The sequence below is a fragment of the Lithobates pipiens genome, unplaced genomic scaffold (genome assembly GCF_037356315.1).
Source record: "Lithobates pipiens isolate NorthernLeopardFrog02 unplaced genomic scaffold, aLitPip1_a1.2 Scaffold_25, whole genome shotgun sequence".
In the NCBI taxonomy this organism is placed as follows: domain Eukaryota; kingdom Metazoa; phylum Chordata; class Amphibia; order Anura; family Ranidae; genus Lithobates; species Lithobates pipiens.
Window position 1 is genome coordinate 116664123 of NW_027507787.1, and position 16350 is coordinate 116680472.

The following is a 16350-nucleotide window of genomic DNA, read 5'->3' on the forward strand; positions in this document are numbered from 1 at the left end:
GCAGTCTCTCCCTGCTCCACACAGCAACCTCTCCCTATAGTGACAGAAGAAAGAATGTAAAATGGCTGCTGGATCGGATCTATTTATAAGTTAGGGGGAATGTCCAAGTGTCCATGTGCTGTAATGTCTCAATTGGCTGTCCTGTACCCCATGATGGATGTGTCATCATAGGTCAAAGTTCTTTTACACAGTAAACACGGAAGTCCGCCGGGAAAACGGCGGCAATAGTCCGCCGATCGGGCGGACGGCGAACAGCCGAAATTCACTGCGAAACGACCGCCGGGCAAACCGTTCGGCCATCCCTATCCCAGAGTAGAAATTGCTCCAAATTCAGGGGTGAAACACCAGGAACTGAGAAACTGTTTTGTTTAATGTTAAATTCATTGGTTTAAATTGTTTTTTCACTTTTGGATTTTGAAGACACCATTTTGTCACTGCACATGGTGCAGGCTCCGTTTTGTTTTCCTTTGTGTGTGTGTGTGTGTGAAGTCATGTGGTCTGAGCCACAATCTTGTCTCTAGGCACCATTTCCTTTTAAGTGAATTCAATCTTTTCAGGCTTAGCTATTTTTGTACTTACATATTTTTCAGTAAAACTATTGCATGTTTTTTTGTATTGAATTTTGTTTTTAAGTGAAATCTCTACTTTGCACTGAATTTCAATAGTTAATAAGACTAACTTTAACTGAGTTTTTGTACTTTTAGCGGTGTGTGTGTGTTTTTTATCTTTATTTTTTATTTTTTATTGTTTGGGCATTTTCTTTGAGTTTCTCACAGGGCAATTCATGCCCCTCCCCCATTGTTTTGGGTTTTATCGCGTTAGCTGAATATTGTATAGCTTGCGGTACAAACGAAAGGCTTTGGTTTTAAAACTTGTTTTATATTCACTTTATTATATAGAGTTGCTTTTGCACAGCATGTAGTACATTTTTTTTTTCACGCCCTGACTGTTAGTTTATTAGGCGTTTTATTGTGTGACTAATGAGACATCATACAACTCTTGAAATAGACAGCAGAGGGCTATCCCCATTTTTTTGTGATTTAGAGAAGCCACATTGTTTTGTAGAGAAATCGGGCGTAAATTTGCTGTGCAGTTTAGTCTGGCGATGCAGTGCACGGTCATACACAACATACACTGTGAGGGGTAGAGACATAATTCGGGGGGTGATCTGTGGTTGTTGACTAATCATTTGGCATAGTTAATATTTGGTTGTTATTATGGGTATTGCAGTGTAAAAGAATGGTACTCTGTAGTTCTGTACCAAAAGTGTTGGGACAACAAGCCATAGAGTTAAATTACGCCTTGGTTAGGGAATATAGTCGGGGGACTGGACCAGATATAGTAGTTGTAGTCCGTCAATCCACCGTAGAAGAAGGCACCAGGCAGTGCTCTTTTAAATAGGTGCAAGGGTTTCCCTGGATGCAGGGGTAAGACTATAAGCCAATTTAAATCGCTGTGGGTAATTGTCACTCTATGCAAGGGAAGGAATGCGAGGCTTCCCACAGTCAGACGGCTGCACAGTACATGAAGTCTAGTTTTGGGGCATAGGCCATGAAACCCCTTAAAGAATGGCATAGGTGGTCTAAGGATACTACTTGGGGTATCCCTCTGGAGGGGACATTTGATGCATGGAGGTGGGAGAAATTCATAACTGAGTTTAAACCTAGATTTTGGGCATCAAAGACCTTGAATGTAGCTCAGCTGTGGCTTCAGAAGTCTATTATGGTAAACCGGCAAGGTATATAGATGTTACATACCTGCCGGATGAGCCTGATGTGCAGTGGGGTGGCTGTCTCATACAACCCCGGCTCAAGGGCCACCAGTGTTGCAACAGTGGCTGCAAGAGACTGGCGGTGTATGGGTGCGTGGTTCGTCTTGGGTCTTGTCAGTTCAGCTGGTGCAGCAGGAAACAGGAAGCAGGCTGGTAAGCTGGGGAGGCACTGAATACGTAGTCAGACAAGCCGGGTTTGGTAACAGATGATCAGATGTAGATATAGACGACAAGCAGAGAATGGTCAGGATACAGGCAAAGATAACCAACAGGATATCAAGCAGTTTAGATCAGAGCTGCAGACCAGACAGCAAAGACAGTTGCTGCTGAGGTGTTTAAATAAGGCAGCCTGTTGCCAATCAGTGAAATTTGTCTGCATTATTTTAACCCCTAGGTGGCAGATCCATGACAATAGAAGACGCTTTCAGTCCGGAAGAACCGCATTATATACACTTGGGTCAAGGGGATAGCAGTGATTGGTGATTCAATGCTGGAAGCGGAAGAGGCTCTTTCTAGGTTAACTCTGCTGAGGCAGGCTGGTCCACCAACACTGGATCTGTTGTAGTTTCCTCTGATGCTTCTGCCATCACCAATGTAATCAACCCTACTCTACTCTCTCCAGCTACCATTCCTCTCTCTCCCACATCTCCACCTAACCGTGTCACCTTTGACACTAAACCTCAATCTAACCCTCTCCATCAGTCTCCCACTGCCACATCTGGAGCGTTTTCTACAATGATTGCGGTTGATTAAGAATTATTTTCAACTGGTAATCTGCAGGTGCTATATGAGTCTAATGCCGGCTATACACGATGCGAATTTCGAACAAAAATCCAATCGAAAGTAAAATCAACCATTTTTTGTATCGTTAGTGTGGTATGTGTGTAATAAGGGGTTAATCACAATTATTATTTCCCAATTCTGTGGAATATGAGTCATTGGTACTAGGTCTTTGTACACACAATACACCAGTGGCTTTCGGGATAACTATAGAATATTCCTCTGGGCCAAAATTAGTCAAACTGTCCATAGCTCTATTCATTATTGCTATTCTCCAAGGATCATCCAAAGGCAACCAGCTAATGTTAACTGGTAGTCCATATAATGGAATGCCCTCAGGTGCAGCACAGGGTGTTTGTCCACACACCCAACAGTTTGTAATGTTAAAAACATGAGCTGGTGCTTTCACAGTCTCATGGAGGAAGCTCTTCTGTGCTGTTCCACCAGAAATGAGGCTGGTCATCATCTGAAACCATAGTATTGTCCTCATGGCAACGGCAACAATCTGTGGATAGGAACATAAATAGGTTGGTCTTCCAGTTCAATTAAAACTAAAGCTGTGGACCCAGGTCCCCAGGCCACAATTTCTCCCTTCCTTCCTTTAGCTCTTCCCCTTTCAGTTACACTTGGGGCTACCCACACCTTGGTACCTAATTGTACAGAATACATTTTCCCATGTACCCGTAGACGTTTAGGTATAATTATTATCTGTCCTATTTGTTGTCCTTTTTTCAGACATCCCATTTCTAAAGGTACTAGGGTAACACAATATTCTCCCAGTGCATCTTTTTTTACTTCTGTATCCCACTGACACCACTCAGTCAACTTAGAGTCTGGAATGAACTGCAAATCGTATGTGGGATCTAACTGTAAAATGCCAGTGGGTACTGATATGTAGGAGTCAGGGCTAGGATCCACATCCCCCTCACCCCCTCTTACTTCCACATCTTGGAGAATTGTAACTGGTATGGGTTGAGTTACAAGAATTGTTGGACCTTTAGTAGTTAGAGTAACTACCCATTCTCCTGCACTTTCAACACCACTTCCCAACATTCACTGCATAGGAGTGTTCTGCCCTACCAATCTGTTGTTCAGAATGTACACTGCTTCTTGTATCACCTTATCCCACCCCCTGAGTGTGCGTGTAGGTGTTAATTTCCATATTTGCTCTTTAAGCAAACCATTAATTCTCTCAATTAAACCTGCTGCTTGTGGATGATAGGTAATGTGAAACACCCAGTGTACACCATGTTCCTCCGCCCATTGTTTAACCACTTGCCGACCGCCGCACGACGATGTACGTCGACAGAATGGCACGGGCAGGCATATGGGCGTACCTGTACGTCCCTGCCTTCCCGCGGGTGGGGGGCCCGATCGGGCCCCCCCCCGGTGCCTGTGGCGGTCGGTATTCGTTCGGGAGCGATGCGGGATGAGGGGGCGGCCATTCATTCATGGCCACCCCCTCGCGATCGCTCCCGACAAATGGAAATCCTTCGTGACATCACTTCCTCTCCTGTAATGTAAACACAGGAGAGGAAGTGATGTAATCTCTCCTCCGTGTCGGTATTTTTCGTTCCGACACCGAGGAGAGAGGATCGGGGAGTTGCACCAACATGACACTTCACAGTAGAACATGCCAGGCACACTCACACCCCCCCTTTACCCCCCGATCACCCCCCCAATTAACCCTGCCCCCCAGTCACAGTGACACCAATGCATTTTTTTTTTTTTTGCATTGGTGTCATTTGTGACTGTAATAACTGTTAGGGCAGTTAGGGTTAGCCCCCTTTAGTTCTAATGTACCCCCCTAACCCCCCCAATAAAGGTTTAACCCCGTGATCACCCCCCGTCGCCAGTGTCACTAAGGCTGGGTTCACATTGCAGCGGTTTATGAGAACGGATGTGATTCGCACCGCACTGCAGTGCAAATCACATCCGATCTCTGCGATTCGAGTTCAGCCATTCGCCGCACCCGCCGCACCCGCCGCAAATTCGCACGGGACCCTTTTTTTGGTCCGCAGCAGAATCGGATCGCATGGGTGTTCACACCATGCGATCCGAGTTTGCAGATCGCACTGCGATATGCGAACTGATCTGGGGGTGTCATTAACATTTCACTGACACTCCCAGCAGTTCGCATAGGGCAGTGTGAACTGCCGCCGGGAGGCATGCGATGCGGGAACCCGCCGCGGATTCGTGGCGTTCCCGCATCGCTCCAGTGTGAACCCAGCCTAATAAGCGATCGTTTTTCTGATCGCTGTATTAGTGTCACAGGTGACGCTAGTTAGGCAGGTAGGTATTTAGGTTCGCCGCAGCTTTTTATAGCGCCAGGGACCCCCATATACTACCGCATAAAGCCCCCTGATTGCCCCCTAGTTAACCCTTTCACCAGTGATCACCATATAACTGTTACAGGTGACGCTGGTTGGTTAGTTATATTTTTATAGTTTCAGGGCACCCGCCATTTATTACCTAATAAAAGTTTAACCCCCTGATCACCCGGCGGGTGTCATTTGTGACTGTAATAACTGTTAGGGCAGTTAGGGTTAGCCCCCTTTAGTTCTAAGGTACCCCCCTAACCCCCCCAATAAAGGTTTAACCCCGTGATCACCCCCGTCGCCAGTGTCACTAAGGCTGGGTTCACATTGCAGCGGTTTATGAGAACGGATGTGATTCGCACCGCACTGCAGTGCAAATCACATCCGATCTCTGTGCGATTCGAGTTCAGCCATACAGATAGTATGGCTGAATTCGCGTTGCACCCGCCGCACCCGCCGCAAACTCGCACGGGACCCTTTTTTTGGTCCGCAGCAGAATCGGATCGCATGGGTGTTCACACCATGCGATCCGAGTTTGCAGATCGCACTGCGATATGCGAACTAATCTGGGGGTGTCATTAACATTTCACTGACACTCCCAGCAGTTCGCATAGGGCAGTGTGAACTGCCGCCGGGAGGCATGCGATGCGGGAACCCGCCGTGGATTCGTGGCGTTCCCGCATCGCTCCAGTGTGAACCCAGCCTAATAAGCGATCGTTTTTCTGATCGCTGTATTAGTGTCACAGGTGACGCTAGTTAGGCAGGTAGGTATTTAGGTTCGCCGCAGCTTTTTATAGCGCCAGGGACCCCCATATACTACCGCATAAAGCCCCCTGATTGCCCCCTAGTTAACCCTTTCACCAGTGATCACCATATAACTGTTACAGGTGACGCTGGTTGGTTAGTTATTTTTTTATAGTTTCAGGGCACCCGCCATTTATTACCTAGTCTCACTAGTGCACCCCTAAATTTAAGGGTGTCTACTTTCCAAAATGGGGTCATTTGGGGGGGGTTTGTGCCATCTTGGCATTTTATGGCCTTCAAAACTGTAACGCCCTTAGAAAGCCTGAAGGCGGTGCTTGGTTTTCGGGGCCCAGTACGCGGCTAGGCTCCCAAAAAGTCCCACATATGTGGTATCCCCGTACTCAGGAGAAGCAGCAGAATTTATTTTGGGGTGTCATTTCACATATGCCCACGGCATGCGTGAGCAATATATCATTTAGTGACAACTTTGTGAAAAAAAAAAAAAGTTTGTAATTTTCCCGCAACTTGTGGCAAAATATAAAATATTCCATGGACTCAACATGCCTCTCAGCAAATAGCTTGGGGTGTCTACTTTCTAAAATGGGGTCATTTGTGGGGGTTTTGTGCCATCTTGGCATTTTATGGCCTTCAAAACTGTAACGCCCTTAGAAAGCCTGAAGGCGGTGCTTGGTTTTCGGGGCCCAGTACGCGGCTAGGCTCCCAAAAAGTCCCACATATGTGGTATCCCCGTACTCAGGAGAAGCAGCAGAATTTATTTTGGGGTGTCATTTCACATATGCCCATGGCATGCGTGAGCAATATATCATTTAGTGACAACTTTGTGAAAAAAAAAAAAAGTTTGTAATTTTCCCGCAACTTGTGGCAAAATATAAAATATTCCATGGACTCAACATGCCTCTCAGCAAATAGCTTAGGGTGTCTACTTTCTAAAATGGGGTCATTTGTGGGGGTTTTGTGCCATCTTGGCATTTTATGGCCTTCAAAACTGTAATAGGTAGTGAGAAGTGAAATCAAAAATTTACGCCCTTAGAAAGCCTGAAGGCGGTGCTTGGTTTTCGGGGCCCCGTACGCGGCTAGGCTTCCAAAAAGTCCCACATATGTGGTATCCCCGTACTCAGGAGAAGCAGCAGAATTTATTTTGGGGTGTCATTTCACATATGCCCATAGCATGTGTGAGCAATATATCATTTAGTGACAACTTTGTGTAAAAAAAAAAAAATTTTTTTTTTTGTCATTATTCAATCGCTTGAGGCAAAAAAATAAAATATTCAATGGGCTCAACATGCCACTTATCAATTTCCTTAGGGGGTCTACTTTCCAAAATGGGGTCATTTGGGGGGGTTTTGTACTGCCCTGCCATTTTAGCACCTCAAGAAATGAGATAGGCAGTCGTAAACTAAAAGCTGCGTAAATTCCAGAAAACGTACCTTAGTTTGTAGATGTGACAACTTTTGCGCAAACCAATAAATATACAGTTATTGACTTTTTTTTTACCAAAGACATGTGGCTGAATACATTTTGGCCTAAATGTATGACTAAAATTGAGTTTATTGGATTTTTCTAATAACAAAAAGTAGAAAATATCATTTTTTTTCAAAATTTGCGGTCTTTTTACGTTTATATCGCAAAAAAAAAAATCGCAGAGTCAGTCAAATACCTTTAAAAGAAAGCTCTATTTGTGGGAAGAAAAGGACGCAAATTTTGTTTGGGTACAACATTGCATGACCGCGCAATTACCAGTTAAAGCAGCGCAGTGCCAAAGTGTAAAAAGACCTCTGGTCATTTACCAGCAAAATGGTCCGGTCTGAAAGTGGTTAATGGCTTGTTCTGTAAAATGTGTGCCATTGTCTGATTGGATTTCTTGAGGCACTCCATAATGCTGTGTCAGCAATTGCATAAGTTTCAAGGTTGTCTTCTGATCCGCATGCTTAGTAGCTGAAATTTGCAAAAGTCCATTATATGTGTCCACAACTGTGGCACCATATTACAATCCGCCTCTTCCTCCTGGCAGGGGGCCTATGAAGTCTACTTGCCAGACTTGTCCTGGTTGCTGACCTCTGTAAATATTTCCTGGCATGGGTGTCATTCACAGCCATTTCTTTGCTTCTTGGCAGAGGGGGCACTGGGCTACAATTTCTTTTGCCTTAATGGTAAATAGAGTTAATGGTATGCCCTTGTGTTGCGTCCATTGCCACGTGCTTTGTGCACCTCTTTGTCCGAATTGACTGTGTGCCCATTTTCCCCAGATTTCCAAAATAGTGTCATTCTCTTGGTTAGCAACAGACACTTGTGCCAGGCCATCAACCGTATCATTGTTAAGATCCCCACTATGGGCATGGACATGTCTGATTTGAATAATTCGATTGTGACCTTTTTGTCACAAAAATCCCATCCCACAGTTCTTTTCCATTTACTTGCCAGTTGTCTTGTTTCCATGCTCTTAGCCAAGTAGTTAGTCCTTTAAATACTGCTCAACTATCTGTAAAGATGATAAAATTTCCTGGTATATCTTGCACCACCATATACACAGCTTGGAGCTCAGCATATTGACTCGATCTACCCTGACCACTTTGGTGAAACACCGTTTCAGTACCTGGCTGGAAAGCTGCTGCAGTCCATACTCTACCCTGAGGGGTGATTTTGGCCGATCAATCTGTAAACCAAGCATTTTGTTTGTCTTCACCCGACAGCTCAATAAAAAGAGGTGATTTCTTGAAAGGTGATTCTCCCACTTGCCTTGGAGGCAACTCAGGAACTTTTGATTCAAAGTCCACATGTCCAGCCAGTTGTTGTGATAGCTAACTGGGATCCTGAGATGAAATATTAGCCCTTTCACTTAAGTACAATTTCCATTTCTGTAGTGTCTGCTTTTGTGCCACACTTGTATGAGCCTGGAAACCTTCTTGTCTCACCCAACCAGAAATGGGTAGGTCAGTCCTCACTGTCACAAACTGCTGCTTTGTTGTTACTACCACGTGTTGTAATGCAGTGTAGGCAGCCAGCAACTGCTTCTCCAAGGGGCTGTACTTTCTCTGTTCAGTGGTGAACTGTTTGAACCAGAATCCCAATGGTATCTTCCGATCCCTTGGATTTTGGCCTTTCTGCCACAGACCCCACGACACCCCATGTTCAATTGCAGTCACATCTAAAATGAAAGGCTGATCTGGTTTCAAGGGGCCTAAAGAGTGCTGTATTCTTACAGTCTATTTGGCAGTGTCTAGTGCCAACTGCTGGTCTGGTCCCCATAAACAATACAGTCTTTTTCTGAGTGAAATTATAGATTGGCCTGAGAATCAGGCCCAAGTGAGGAATGAAAGGTCTCCAAAAACCCAGTAAACCGAGTAAACTTTGAGCCTCTTTCACATTTTTGGAAGGCTTCAATGCTGTAATAGAGTCTAATACAGGTTTTGGAATAGTCTTGATGGGCCCAGGCCAAATCATTCCTAGATATTTGACACTTGTAGCTGGTCCTTGGATCTTTGTAGGGTTAATGACCCATCCTCTTTTCTGTATATGGGCCTGCACTGTAGTCAAGTCTTATCTTACTTGTTCCTCTGTACTACCAGAGAGCATGATATCATCAATGTAATGATGCAGGTTACAGTCCGGTTTTGGTAACATATCCAGATCTCTGGCTACCATACCATGGCAAATTGTTGGACTATGCAAATAGCCCTGAGGGACAACATTGGCTGTATACTGTTTTCCATCCCAAGAAAAAGCAAATTGATCTTGTGATTCCTCATCAATAGAAATGGAGAAAAATGCATTTGTTAAATCCAGTACTGCATGCCATTCTCCAGCAGTTTGAGAAATAGTCTCTACAAGTGACATCATATCTGGGACAGCTGCTGCAAGGGGTGGAGCCACTTTGTTTAACGCTTGATAGTCTACAGTCATCCTATAAGTTCCATCCGGTTTCCTTAAAGGAAAAATAGGCGAATTAAAGGGGCTTACCGCAGGTCTGAATACTCCTACATCCAGCAAGGCCTTTATTGTGTCAGTCACTTCTTGGTGTCCTCCAGGTATACGGTACTGCTTGAGATTGACAGGCTGTTTGGGCGGAGAGATATACACTGGCATCCACTTTACATGTCCCCCGATGATAGGTTTTACTGCAGACACAAAGAAAGAACGCACTGAGTTACCAAATGAAAACACACCTGCATCAGTTTGGATTGTCTGACCCCTCAAGATATCCATTCCCAGTATGTTATCAGGTAGCTCAAATATTAAAACTTGTGCCTTAAATATGGGGCCTTTTCCAATTTGCAATCTGCAGTATACATTGTGCGCCCATGTGTGTTGTCCTCCCAGCCCTTCAACTGCCACTACCCCTGTGGTCTGATGTTTTGGACTTTTGATGCTGTGAAACAAAGTCACTTCAGCTCCTGTGTCTAACAATGCAGTAACCCTTTGTGGTCTATGTTGTCCTTGCCAATATATTGTCACTGATACATATGGGCTGTGATCCCCAGATTTCAGCATGTTAACTTGAACCAGTGGCACAGAGGATCCATCCTCCTGTCATTCCAGAGGAGTGGGCACTTCCCATCCTCTGCTCCCAAATTTCTTTTTGTGTCTCATTAACTCTTCTGCTGCCGCCCCATAAGGGTTTGACTCTCTCTCCACAGGAGGGGCAAGTAAACACAGGGACATCCTCTACATGACTGGTTGCCACCCCCTTAGGCAAGCTAGATTTTAATTTCCCTTGTGATTTTAATTCTTTAGATCGTTTTAAAAGAAAGCCTGTTGGTATGCCATCAATCTCTGATATTGGTACACCGCTCTGCACGAGATCTAAAAATAATTGTTTTCGTGTAATCTTCAACCTCTCTACAGGATTTTTCTCTTCCACACTCCTTTGTTTAACCCTGTCTCCAAATCTCTCCAGTTCTCCTAATTGTCCCAGTAAAGCAGCTGCCTCGTGAACTTTTCCTTTCTTTGCATCACTAGCACTCAACATTGTAAACAATGGCGCCTTTAAATGGGACGGGGCATTAGCAAGCAATTTATTTCTCATGTGTGCCGTGAACAAAGCCATATCAGGTCCTGTGCAATTATCATGCACAGTAGGAGTTTCTATTAGAGGGTATGCAATCAATCCACTTACACACCCATATTCTAGCAGCCTGTGAATTCCTTCCCCTATTGTACACCAAGGAGTTAAATCCATAAGTTCTGTAGGAGTGTCATGAACTTGGACTATAGAATCTCTTATCAGATGCAAAAGGGAGAATACAACGATAGTATCTCTAGCTCTTCGCAGATGAAGTCTTACTCTGGGCTCTTTGGCCATGCTGCCTAACCACACTGCCTCTCTATTAGAAAAAAGTATTCCATCTCCTCCCAGGTCCCACACATGCAAAACCCATGACAATAAGCATTCATTGGGTCTCTGGGCAAATTTCTGTCCTAGCTCCATAAGCTCCCCTGCTGTGTAAGACCTTGTCTCTTCTGTATAGGGCCGTCTTTAGCGCAGGGCAAACGGGGCACCTGCCCTGGGCCCAATGTTTGTAGGGGGGCCCACGCTGCTACCCGTGAATTGGGGCCCCGATGAAGGTTTTGCAGAGTGCACAGAGGACACAGGACGGGAAGCTGTATTCCCGTGCTGGCCAGCTGAGAGGGGGCGGGGCCGGGAGCTCCACTGACACTCTGGCCCCGCCCCCGTGCAGCCTGTATGCTCAGAACAGAGCAGCTGTAGTGAGAGCCAGTGATCGGAGTGGGAGCGTCAGTGGAGCTCCCGGCCCCGCCCCCCGGACCTCTGTATTCCCCAGCCAGTATAGAGGGGACGGGGCCGGGAGCTCCACTGACGCTCCCACTCCGATCACTGGCTCTCACTACAGCCGCTCTGGTCCGAGCATACAGGCTGCATGGGGGCGAGGTCAGAGCATCAGTGGAGCTCCCGGCCCCGCACCCTCTCAGCTGGCTAGCGTGGGAATACAGCCTCCCGTGTCCTCTGTGCACTCTGCAAAACCTTAATTGGGGCCCAAATTCACGGGTAACAGAGCCCCCCTACAAAGCATCAGTGGAGCTCCCGGCTGTTATAGTGAGATCAGAGAATGGAAGCCCCGCCCACATACCTCTAAATGTATGTAGTGTGTTTGGCTGCTCAGGTATGTCCTTGCACCCATAAAATGCCTGACTGTTTAAACTCTGAGCTGTGTTATTCAACTGTCAAGCGTTGCTAAAAGTTCTCTGACCATCACCTGTAGCATGTACACAGTCTCTGATTGTCTCCTGCAGTATGTCTGCAGTCTCTGATTGTCTCTTGCAGTATGTCCGCAGTCTCTGATTGTCTCCTGTAGTATGTCCGCAGTCTCTGATTGTCTCCTGCAGTATGTCCGCAGTCTTTGATTGTCTCCTGCAGTATGTCCGCAGTCTCTTATTGTCTCCTGCAGTATGTCCGCAGTCTCTGATTGTCTCCTGCAGTATGTCCGCAGTCTCTGATTGTCTCCTGTAGTATGTCTGCAGTCTCTGAACCTCTCCTGTAGTATGTCTGCACTCTCTGACACTCTCCTGTAGTATGTGTATTATTGTGCCCCTTTACTTGCTCAATTATTTAGGATTGCTCCACTGCTCAATGAGAGGTAATGATGTGTATTAGCCTGTAGCAACCAATCAGCGAACAGTAGTGATCTGCTTTAATCTCTAGCAGCCAATCAGTAAGTGGTAATGATGTGCATTAACCTTTAGCAACCAATCGGCAAGCAGAAATTATGTGTTGTAACCTCTAACAACCAGCCAGCGAGCAGTAAGGATAGGCTGTAACCTCTGGCAAACAATTGCAATCACTGCATGATCTGCTGCAGTAAACTGATTTTGAGTCTACCTGCTATTTTTTGTATGTCTCAGAATGGAGGGGGGGCCCCAAGAAAATGTTTGCCCAGGGCCCAATCAAAATTAAAGACGGCCCTGCTTCTGTATATTGTTGTTCAGCTGCCTATGCTGGGTGAGATGGCTCTTCAGATGAAAGAACATTACTTCCGCTTGAACTGGCTCTTTCAGTCACTTCTCTCCTTTGTCTCGTCGTAACAACGAGCCTTGCCTGCTTCTAACTGATCAATTTCTATCTCTTCATCTGTATCTGATCCTGACCAATATGTTAATTCATCCCAATCTCCTCTGGTAACCAGGGTGCATGCTTTCACTGCAGCATTGTTTCCTGGTAATCTCCTCCTAAGGTTCTTTCTATGCTGCTTATTTACAGTTCTCACTACATACTCTGAAAACTATGTTTCCATTTCTTCCTTGTGCTTTTCAGAAGATCTAAAGCATTCCTTTGGGATTTGAAGTCAATCTGTTACTGCCAGCTCAACATTAACAGCTTCTCTCCTTTTTGTCTCATCTACGAGCGCCTGCAAAAATATCCATCCTAATAAAGATGCAGCTTTCTGCTCTGATTTTGAATATCAAGACAAATCAAGGTTCAGGAGACAATGGCGGGTGTCTTCCACTTTAAATGCATCCTGATACTTGATCAATTCACGAGCCAGAGTAGACCAGTGTCTAGAATCTTCCCACTCAGGGATAAGGCTCTTTTGACTGTCTCCCCCCTTCACTCTTTTTATCCAGTTAAACATCCTCCCTCTTCACTATGTGTACACCACGTGCTAAACCACTATAACGCCACCAAAGCAAAGCTAACAACAAACCTGCTATCACAGTGCACACTAATAATACAGTTTCCCAATTGTCAAAAAAAATTACAATTCACAACAGTATTACTAGAATTAATCACTGCACTTCAAACCAGCACTGAAAGGGTTAAATATCCTGCTCACGGCGCCATTATGTAATAAGGGATTAAATTATGTGTTACATTTGATCATAGGTTCATTCATATATTTACCCTTTTAGATATGTGGTCAGTAAATGCAAGGATTAAAACACATACAAAGAATGTAATAAAAAGGAGATTTACTTAGCTTCGGTTAAAGATGTATTACAGATGATATAATACAGGAATAAATTCAGCATGCAATCCAGGGAACCCCTCAACTTCTGAAATCTTCAGAAGTTCTGAAATTCCGACAATCTATGCTAGTCCCAGGCACATCCGTCCTGGGTGAAGTTCACTGCCCTTGTGCATTGTGTGATCTTTTATAGGCTTGAAATAAGCGTGAAAATGCTGGTTTTATCTGGTACTTACAAAAGACTAGCCATAATGGTTCCGAGACAATGTAACCATCTGTGAGTGACCATCTGTGAGCTCAGTGAAATCAATGTATGCAGGAACATACATACTTGCATATATAGAAGTATTCACTTTAAAACTATCATAGTTAATAGCTCATAATACCAAGTTCTTTGTAAATCAATTATAAATATAGACCCGTACTACAATGTGTGACACGCGATTTTCGTATGACAGCCCAAATTGACAGATCCAACATGTTGGATGTTTTGATGAAAATCATCCAAACTTCGTATAGTTAATGGCAGAGTTGGACAATTTGACCTAAGAAACAGAACTGCGCATGAATCCCCAGAAAGTTTGAACCGGAAAAGAAAACATACAGAAAAAACACGAACGAATGTTCGACTAGAACTATAAATTATATTAATACAGGAAAAACTACAGGCCACAGCAAAGTCTGATGAGGTGCTAACAAGGCTGCAAGAAAAGTGAAATAAACACAAATAAAAAACAAAAAATGTAGCACTTAAAATAGAAAACACCTCGTGGAGAGAAGTGTTATTATAACACACAAAAAATATGAATGTAATAGATAGCGTAGCCAAGCTACACCAAATAAAGGCAAGTGCACTTAGTATAACTACACAAGTGTGAAAAAGCGTTTGTGACTCGTGACATGAAAAAACTAAAAAAGTTCAAATAATGGATGTACCAAGTGGCCTGGGACTATACCAAGACCCTACGTAAGAAAAGACAATAGTCTCTATAATCCTAGATGATCACTTGGTGGTGAGTCATTCAGACATCAAATTGCGATAGACAGCAATTCCTCCATCCAGGTGATGTAAATCTCAGCTATGCCAATACACCATCCAATCTCGGGGTATCCAATCCGGGACGTTTTTTTGGCTCCAAGGTGGTAAAAAGGACAATCACACCCCAATAGGTGCATAAAAAATGCAAACAGAAAAAGAGGGAAAAAAACAAAAAGCCTCTTCATAGAGCAGATTAATCCGATAGGAAATGTTTTATTAAAACAGATTTAATTCAACTGGGGCAGTTGAAGCAAGTTTATTGCGAAACATGTCGGGTACATAGCCTGCAGACTTTCTTGACCCTTTTGTACCCTTCTTCATTGTGGGTTTGTACATACATGTATCTTGTTTTTTAAATTTGTTTTAATAAAACATTTCCTCAGATTAATCTGCTCTATGAAGAGGCTTTTTGTTTTTTTTCCTCTTTTTCTGTTTGCATTTTTTACGCACCTATTGGGGCGTGATTGTCCTTTTTACCACCTTGGAGCCAAAAAAACGTCCGGGATTGGATACCCCGAGATTGGATGGTGTATTGGCATAGCTGAGATTTACATCACCTGGATGAAGGAATTGCTGTCTATCGCAATTTGATGTCTGAATGACTCACCACCAAGGTGTGTGGGTCCACACCTTCAGGTAAGCGTATCCATTACCTTTCCTGTTTATAACGTGGTATCTGTATGAAGGGTGACATCCAGCTGCTGTCTTCACCTCTGGGGTATTTTGACGTGTGGTATTGCAACAGATCTTGACTACTCTCTACCATGAAGTGATCATCTAGGATTATAGAGACTATTGTCTTTTCTTACGTAGGGTCTTGGTATAGTCCCAGGCCACTTGGTACATCCATTATTTGAACTTTTTTTGTTTTTTCATGTCACGAGTCACAAATACTTTTTCACACTTGTGTAGTTATACTAAGTGCACTTGCCTTTATTTGGTGTAGCTTGGCTACGCTATCTATTACATTTATATTTTTTGTGTGTTATAATAACACTTCTCTCCATGAGGTGTTTTTATTTTAAGCGCTACATTTTTTTGGTTTTTATGTTTTATACAATTGTATTATTGTCAATGTTGGCTGCTTGTATTTTGAATTTCTGGTAGCGCAGTTATATTTTATTTTAAATAAACACAAATGCCTGTGCCTATATAATGGTCCTTTCACACCTTCTATGACATGGCAGGAAAAAATATAAAGAAAGCAGGCAATAATGACCTATTGCATTTGCTATACACCACATTCACTATAAAAAAAGTGCTTCATCCAGGAGGTACCGACATGTCTGCAAGCAAAAGTGTCTGTGCATGTGTAATGGACATTTCAAATTATGTACGACATCAAGTGTGGTTAATACAGGTGGTTTCACATCATGCCCATAATGATTAAAATAAAGACACTCCACAACAAATTCTAATGCCCCGTACATTCGACTGGTTTTCCTGTCAGAATAAACGCTGAAGTTTTTTCCGACGGAGTTCCGACAGAAACTGTCTTGCATACACACGATCACACCAAAGCCCGACCGTCAAGAACGTGGTGACGTACAACACGAACTACGGGACTAGAAAAAGGAAGTTCAATACCTAGTGCGCCACCCTTTGGGCTCCTTCTGCTAATTTCATGTTAGTAGAAGTTTGCTTAGAGATGATTTGCGCTTTTCTGACTCCTGCTTTTTCAGAAAGTTTTACTGCTGTTCAGTTTGTGCTTGTGGGTTTGTATCTGGTTTTCAGTGCGTGTAGTCAGTTCATATCTGTTTT

At 44.0% G+C, this 16350-nt stretch overlaps 1 long non-coding RNA gene across 2 annotated transcripts; it reads right to left on the reverse strand.

Moving 5' to 3' along the window:
• Positions 1–872: 872 nt before the first annotated feature.
• LOC143930479 (uncharacterized) lies at positions 873–13692 on the reverse strand. Of its 2 annotated transcripts, XR_013262780.1 has the most exons (3): positions 13559–13692; positions 9592–9749; positions 873–3056 (listed from the first exon to the last, which is right to left on the reverse strand). It is a non-coding gene; the product is annotated as an uncharacterized LOC143930479 (long non-coding RNA). The 2 variants fall into 2 exon arrangements; XR_013262779.1 differs by lacking the exon at positions 13559–13692 and having other exon boundaries at positions 9592–11149.
• Positions 13693–16350: the final 2658 nt, after the last annotated feature.